The 7,707-nt window shown below is 40.0% G+C and overlaps 1 non-coding gene across 1 annotated transcript; it reads left to right on the top strand.

Annotated features, from left to right (window-relative positions):
- The first annotated feature begins 434 nt into the window (after positions 1–434).
- Positions 435–541, top strand: LOC142872013 (U6 spliceosomal RNA). The gene has a single exon (XR_012920263.1). It is a non-coding gene; the product is annotated as a U6 spliceosomal RNA (small nuclear RNA).
- Positions 542–7,707: the final 7,166 nt, after the last annotated feature.

Raw genomic sequence — 7,707 nt, 5'->3', positions numbered from 1 at the left:
ATTAAGACAGTATGGATATTGAAATGAAATAAAACATATTAAAGATTACAATGATAAATTGGTTTACATTAGGAAATATGACCAGAAAACGATGTGAATAACTTAGAAACAACTACAACAACAAACCTAGACATATATCAAAATGAGTGCTTTCTTTTTCAAAGTCACAACATTGGCAAGTTAAACACTTAGAAAGATCTAATCTAAACTAGTGGCTTTGCCATCAGAGAATATAGAATGTTAGTTATATTTGATTTTGGAGACATAGGAAATATGGTTAATAAAATAGATAAGTGAGTAAAATACACTTAGGTGAAAAATAAAGATACACTATTAATTAATGAGGTGTCTTTTTCCTATATAACCCGTAAGTAGATTTTGCAGGTAATTCCAAAAGAGAAAATATAAAAATAACTTGAGAAATAGCAACATTCTTGCTCTCTTTGGCAGCATATATACTAAAATTGGAACAATATGGAGAAGATTAGCATGGCCCCTGCACAAGGATGGCATGCAAATTTATGAAGCACTCCCTATTTTTCATATGTGTGCACAAAGGGCAGTAAAACTCAGTGGAAATCGGGGGGGGGGTGGAGGAGGAGAGGATGGGCAAAATCCTACCTAACAGGTACAATGAACACTATCTGGGTGATGGGCACATTTATAACCTGACTCAAGCATAACACAGTAGATACAGGTAATCAAAACATTTGTAGCCCCATAATATTTTGGGAAAAAATCCTTTCAATTAAAAAAAACAGACATGCATAAAAAAACAGTTATAATCCTTCAATACAAAAGAAAAGCCTCTAGAATGCCCAGGGTCAGCAATATGAAATTAATTATAGGTTCTCCAGTGCAATGTGTAATTTAATTGAACTACAATGATAGAAAGTAAGATGTCCTCTTATTTACATATTTTCATATTGAAGATGATAGCCAGCTATACTTCTCCCTGCTTAAGGAACATAAGGTAGAGATATAAGATAATTTATTTTTAACAATCATGTTATTTATTTATTTTATTTTATTTTATTTTATTTTATTTTAGACAGAGTCTCACTTTGTTGCCTGGGCTAGAGTGCTGTGTTGTCAGCCTAGCTCACAGCAACCTCTAACTCCTGGGCTCAAGCCATCCTCCTGCCTCAGCCTCCTGAATAGCTGGGACTACAGGCATGTGCCATCATGCCCGGCTAATTTTTTTCTATATATTCGTAGTTGGCCAATTGATTTCTTTTTATTTATACTGGAGATGGGCTCTTGCTCTTGCTCAGGCTGGTTTCGAATTCCTGACCTTGAGCTATCTGCCTGCCTCGGCCTTCCAGAGTGCTAGGTTTACAGGCGTGAGCCATTGCACCTGGCCTTTAACAAATATTGAACATCGAAAACTGCATTAGTGAAGAAGGTCTTAAAACCATTTTTTGAAAGAGTTCTTTAAAATTACAATCTATTTTCATATGTCCAAGATGGTTTTGTATAGTCAGGCTTATAAATTGAGGAAAAAGCATAAAATTAGTTCACTAAATATTTGAAGAACACCTGGACTTTATATCAATAATTTAGTATGCAATAAATGTTTATTAATATTATTATATTATGATTATTCCATAATTAACATCCAAGATACCCTGACTTTCTTTAATATAATTAAGCTAACATTCTCTAATATATTTAAGCTAACTACATCTAAACTTAAAGGACTTTTGTACTAAAGATTCAAATATGGTTTTTTGGTTTAAAAAAATACTGTTATATCTTTCATTTGAGGCACTTCACTGACAAACTCTCCTAACTTACGGCTGTGTTGTGATAGGTGGCTTTATACAATGCCCCATTAAAGTCATAAAAGTCTTATAATCGTACTTTAATCCTCCAGTACAGGGTATCATATACATGCACATTTTAGAATAAAGCAAACTTACTGGTCAAGTTTTTCATTTAAATAAAAGATGATAAATAGAGGGCTATAGAAAAGTAGTTGGTTGTCTTTTTGAGTCCCCTGATTACCTTGATCTTCTTTTGGTTTCTTTTTAAAACTAAAACTGTTTAGTGATCTCCAGACACCAAACGTATTGCTCTAAAAGTCAATTTACTGGTTATGGTGAAATTCAAGCTATTAAATAAAGGGTTATTTTATTGGTTTCAAAATAAAGAAATAGCAACATTTTTGGAATAATGGGAAAACATCTGCAATCTCTTTAGAGTTTACAAAGCATTTCAACTTATATTTTCTCATCTGAATTTTATAATAAACTAGAAAAGTAGATGAGATACATAATTTTATTAGTTATAATTGTCCCCATCATGCAGATGAGAAAATAGAGACTTGGGAAAGTAAAGCAACTTGTTCAAAATGCTGTAGCTGTTGGATGTGAAAACAATTAAATCTGGGCATGAGACAGCAAATTCCATATTATTCCAGCTCCACCACAACCTTTAAATGAATAGCTGTTCCAAGGACATTCTGTAAGATATGATTTATTTCAAAGTTGTTTTTGTTTTTTTAGAGACAGTCTTGCTCTGTCGCCCAGGCCGTAATGCAGTGGTGCCATCATAGCTTGCTGCAGCCTCAAACTCCTGGGCTCAAGCAATCCTACTGCCTCAGCCTCCCAAGTAGCTAGGACTACAGACATGTGCCACCATACCTGGCTAATTTTTTTTTTTTTTTTTTGGCAGAGATGGGGGTCTTGCTATGTTCTCCAGGCTGGGCTCAAATTCCTGGCCTCAAGTGATCCTCCCACCTTGGCCTCCCAATGTACTGAGATTGCAGACATGGGTCACCACATCTGACTTTAAGGGTTTTTTTGTTTTATAAAACATCAGATACTTCTTATCATAAACCTATAAATCTTGTAATATTCAAAAATTAACTGATGGATGGGAAGAAAACTAGAAACATTTCTGCTAAAATGTTAATAGTCAAATGATAACATGATTTTGTTTTCTTCTTTAAAAAATGAACATATATTTATTAATATAGAAAAAGTGTTTGTAAAATGCTTTTCAGGAGAATAAATTGCTGAGTTCACAATTTGCAGTTTCTTTAAAGAAATTTAGAAGATGGCAGACGAGAAACACTGCCAGAGTGTCTCTGCAAAAAGACAGTTTCTAGAAGAAATTAGAAGAAAGGAGCAAGAAGACGAGCATACATCAGACGATGGTCGGAAGGAGGGCTACCAGAGACTACAGAGACTATGGGAGACTCCACGGGAGGAGGTTGTGGAGGAGAAATAGAAGAAGAGACTTCCCAAGAAGCTTGGAGACCAGCGGGAAGGGTAGATAGAGCGGTTAACTTTCCCCTCCCTTGCTTCTCGGACTGCTGGTGGGCTGCCCAGGTCAGGACATCTGACCTGTGGACACCAGCCCAAAGACCGCCACCACCAGTGAGTGTGAAACCTGTAGTGGACGTGGCACCAGGCTCCCAACTCCCTCGGGGCACCTCCGTGTGCACAGATCCAGAGCTGTGTGGCAGGTGCCATATTGCTTCATTCTCCCCTCCCCCTTCCCTATCCATTGCTGCCAAGAGTGATAATATAGCCACCAGCCGGAGGAATCTCCAGGGAATGGGACCTTCCCTTTTGGGAACGTTCAGCTGACTGAGGGGTACTCAGACTGTGAGCTCCCTACCCACCAGCCCTCCCAGGTGCTGCTGACCCAGTGGCTCCAGGAGAACAGGACAGACCTTGAGGCTGAGAGACATCGACCCAGTTTGGGCTTTTGTGGGTGAATTGGGACTGGCACTCCTCACCCTGGTGGGGTCAGAGATTGAATTCTGGGGCCCAGAGGTCAGACCTGCAGACCAGATTCCATGCACCCAGGTCTACATTGCCTGGGGCACAGAGGGGATACTCATGAACGAGCCTGCAAGGGTGTGTGTGCCTTAAAGGGTGGATCAGCGTGCTTGAGGGCAACCCTCCTCCCAAGTTAGGCCATGTGCCCAGCCTAGGTGGTAGCTTGGCCCAGGGAGCCTCCCGGCCTGCATCACAGCCAGGGGAGACCTGGTGGCATGGGGTCTGGCCTGCTGGCAGAGGCCCAGGAGAAGCCACGGAGTTGGGGAGGGTGGAAAGGAGCGGGGCCCACTCCAGACTGCGAGTCTTGATCAGCCCCACCCCCACAGGCAGACTTTCTGACTGAGTGGGGCCATCCCAGCCCCTCCCTGACAGCTTTTCCCAGAAGCAGAGAACAGAACTTTGACCCCTGCTAGCAGCATATGTGGTGCCTGAGGGCAGGCTTACCCAACCCAGCTCTACCCAGGCTCACACCCAGACCAGCCCTCACTGAAGTGGAGAATAAGAACACACCTGGAAGTCCCAGGGCCACCACCACTACCTGAGGCACTAGAGGGCCTCTCCAGAGGAAAAAGAGCTGGTTACAGGACCCCAAAACAGTGTAGCCAGCTCCTCCCAGCAAGTACCACCTACCCATAGGGAGGACATTCTGCACACCCTTTTACAGCACCTACTGACTTATCATACAGGGTGTGGTTGAATCTCACCCACAAACACCACGTACTGGCTCAGAGACTAAACAAGGCGTGTCATTACCCAAATGAAAACCCAAAGATAAGAAGCAACAACTAATTCAGATGAGAAGAAATCAGCTAAGGAACTCTGGAAATATGAAAAACCAAATGGAAAGCACACCCCCAAAGAGGAACACTAGCCCCTAAGAAATGGACACCCACCAAAATTAGACCACTAAAATGACAGAAGAATTTTGAGCACGAATCATAAGAAAATTCAACGATTTGCAAGAAAAACTGGATAACCAACACAAAGAAAACACAAAAAGATTCCAGGACCTGGAACAAAACTTCACTAAAGAAACTGAAACAACGAAGACAAATCTAACCGAACTCTTGGAAATGAAGAATCAATTCAGAGAACTACAAAACACACAGTGGAAAGCCTCAAGAACAGGGTAGATCGAACAGAAGAAAGAATCTCAGAGATTGAAGATAACACTTTCCAATTAAATAAATTAGTCACAGACATAGAGCGAAAAAACAAGAGAAAAGAACAAAGCCTAATAGAGATGTGGGATTATGTGAAGAAACCGAATACGAGGATTATAGGGTTACTTGAAGGGGAAGAAGAAAACACTCAAGGGTTGGATAAGCTATTTGAAGATATAATAGAGGAAAATTTCCCAGGCCTTGGTAAAAATCTCGATATACAAGTTCAAGAAGCTCAAAGGACCTCTGGGAGATTCAATGCAAACAGGAAGACGTCATGACATGCAGTCATCAGACTGACCAAAATATCAACCAAAGAGGCCCTTCTATAAGCTGTAAGACAAAAGAAGCAAGTAATATACAAAGGAAAGCCAATCCAAATAAAGCCAGACTTCTCTACTGAAACTTTACAAGCAAGGAGAGACTGGGGGCCCATTTTCACTCATCTGAAAGAGATAATGCCCAGCCTAGAATCTTATTCCCTGAAAAACTAAGTTTTGTATAAGAAAAAGAAACCAAGACATTCTCAGATAAGCAAAGACTGAGAGAATTCACCAAGACAAGACCAGTCCTTCAAGAAGTACTCAAAACAGTGTTACCCAGGATCAGCACAATAAACACTCACGAATGTAAATCTACTTGAAAGCTAAAGATCAAAGCCAAGAAACCACAATGGCTCAAGAGAGAAAACAAAGCATCAGAGTTCAACCCAACATAATGAACAGAAATCTGCCCCACCTATCAGTTATCTCAATAAATGTGAATGGCTTGAACTCCCCACTCAAAAGACATAGGCTGGCTGAATGGATCAAAAAATACAAGCCAAGTATCTGCTACCTTCAGGAAACACATATAACCTGCAAGGATGCAGTTAGACTAAAGGTAAACAGGTGGAAAACAATATTTCAAGCAAACAGAAGCCAAAAGAAAGCTGGCATGGCTGTGCTGATTACAGGTAGCTTAGTTTTAAAATCAACAAAAGTAATAAAAGACAAAGAAGGTCACTATATAATGGTGAAGGGTACAGTTCAACAAGAAGACATAACAATTCTAAATATATATGCCCCCAACCTTGATGCACCCAGATTCATAAAGCAAACTCTACTTGATCTAAACAAATGGATAAACAACAACACCATAATAGTAGGAGACTTTAACAGCCCACTGACAGCACAGGACAGATCCTCCAAACAGAAAATCAACAAAGAAATAATGGACTTAAATGGAACTCTAGAACAAATGGGTCTGACTGACATTTACAGGACATTCTACCCCCAAACCACTGAATATATGTTCTTCTCATCAGCTCATGGGTCATTCTCTAGGAATGACCATATCCTAGGATACAAAGTATGTCTCAAACAATTTTAAAAAATAGAAATTATACCATGTATCTTTTCAGATCACAATGGAATAAATGTAGGAATCAATCCTAACAGGAGCTCTCATTTCTTTTTTTTTATTATTATTACCTCATATGCTATGGGTACAAATATTGTTAGGGTTAGATATCCTGCCCCTGACCCCCTCCCCACCCCACCATGCTTCAAGCATGCCCAGCCTCTAAGTAGTGCGCACTGCACCCATCATGTATGTGCATACCCTTCCCCTTCTCCCCCCTTCCACCTGTTCACCTCCCAATAACAGATTTTTTTTTTAGGCATTTTGGTTACAGTGTGTATCTTTGCCTTTCCCTAAAAAGGGATAGAGATAATCCTTTCCCCCCTACAATGCTCACCACATCCTTAAGATGTGGGTCTCTCCCCCCTCAAATCCCTGATGAACACTACCATTTTTTGAGCACCATGGTTTTAGTCTGTCATTACCTATTTGATGGCGAGTAGATGTGTAGCCCATTTTCCAGGTCTTGTGTCGTCTCGCTTTGTATTACAGGCTTAAGCTTAATCCAGGATAGCATAAACGGTGCTAGCTCACTATTGTTTCTTAGGATTGAGTAATATTCCATTCTGAGTATATACCACATTTTAGTTATCCACTCATGAATTGACGGACACTTGGGTAGTTTCCATGACTGTGCAATAGTGAATTGTGCTGCCATAAACATTTGGGTGCAGATGTCTTTATAATAGAGTGACTTATGTTCTTTTGGGTAGATGCCCAACAATGCTATTGCTGGGTCAAATGGTATTTCTATTTCTAGCTGTTTGAGGTATCTCCAAATTCTTTTCCACAAAGATTGCACTAATTTGCAGTCCCACCAGCAGTGTAAGAGTGTTTCTGTCTCTCCACATCCTTGCCAGCATTTGTTGTTTGGGGATTTCTTGATACACACCATTCTCACTGGAGTTAGGCAGTATCTCATTATGGTTTTGATTTGCATTTCTCTAATGATTAGAGATGTTGAGCATTTTTTTTATATGTTTGCAGGCCATTATTCTGTCTTCTTTGGAGAAGTTTCTGTTCGTTTCCATTGCCCATTTCTTGATGGGGTTTTTTGATTTTTTCTTGTTTATTCTTTTAAGCTCTAGATAGATTTTTGTTATTAGACCTTTATCTGAAGTGTAGAAAGTGAATATTTTGTCCCATTCTGTGGGTTATCTATTTGCTCTAATGATTGTTTCCTTGGCAGTGCAGAAATTTTTAATTTGATCAGATCCCATTTGTTTATTTTTGCTGTGGCGGTGATTGCCTTGGGGGTCTTCCTCAGAAATTCTTTGCCTAGGCCAATATCTGATAGGGTTTTCCCAACATCTTCTTCTAGGATTCTTAAAGTTTCATGCCTTAGGTTTAGG

The sequence above is a fragment of the Microcebus murinus genome, chromosome 7 (genome assembly GCF_040939455.1).
Source record: "Microcebus murinus isolate Inina chromosome 7, M.murinus_Inina_mat1.0, whole genome shotgun sequence".
Taxonomy (NCBI): Eukaryota; Metazoa; Chordata; class Mammalia; order Primates; family Cheirogaleidae; genus Microcebus; species Microcebus murinus.
The sequence above is the reverse complement of the archived record's forward strand: the minus strand, read 5'-3'. Positions and strand labels throughout refer to the sequence as shown.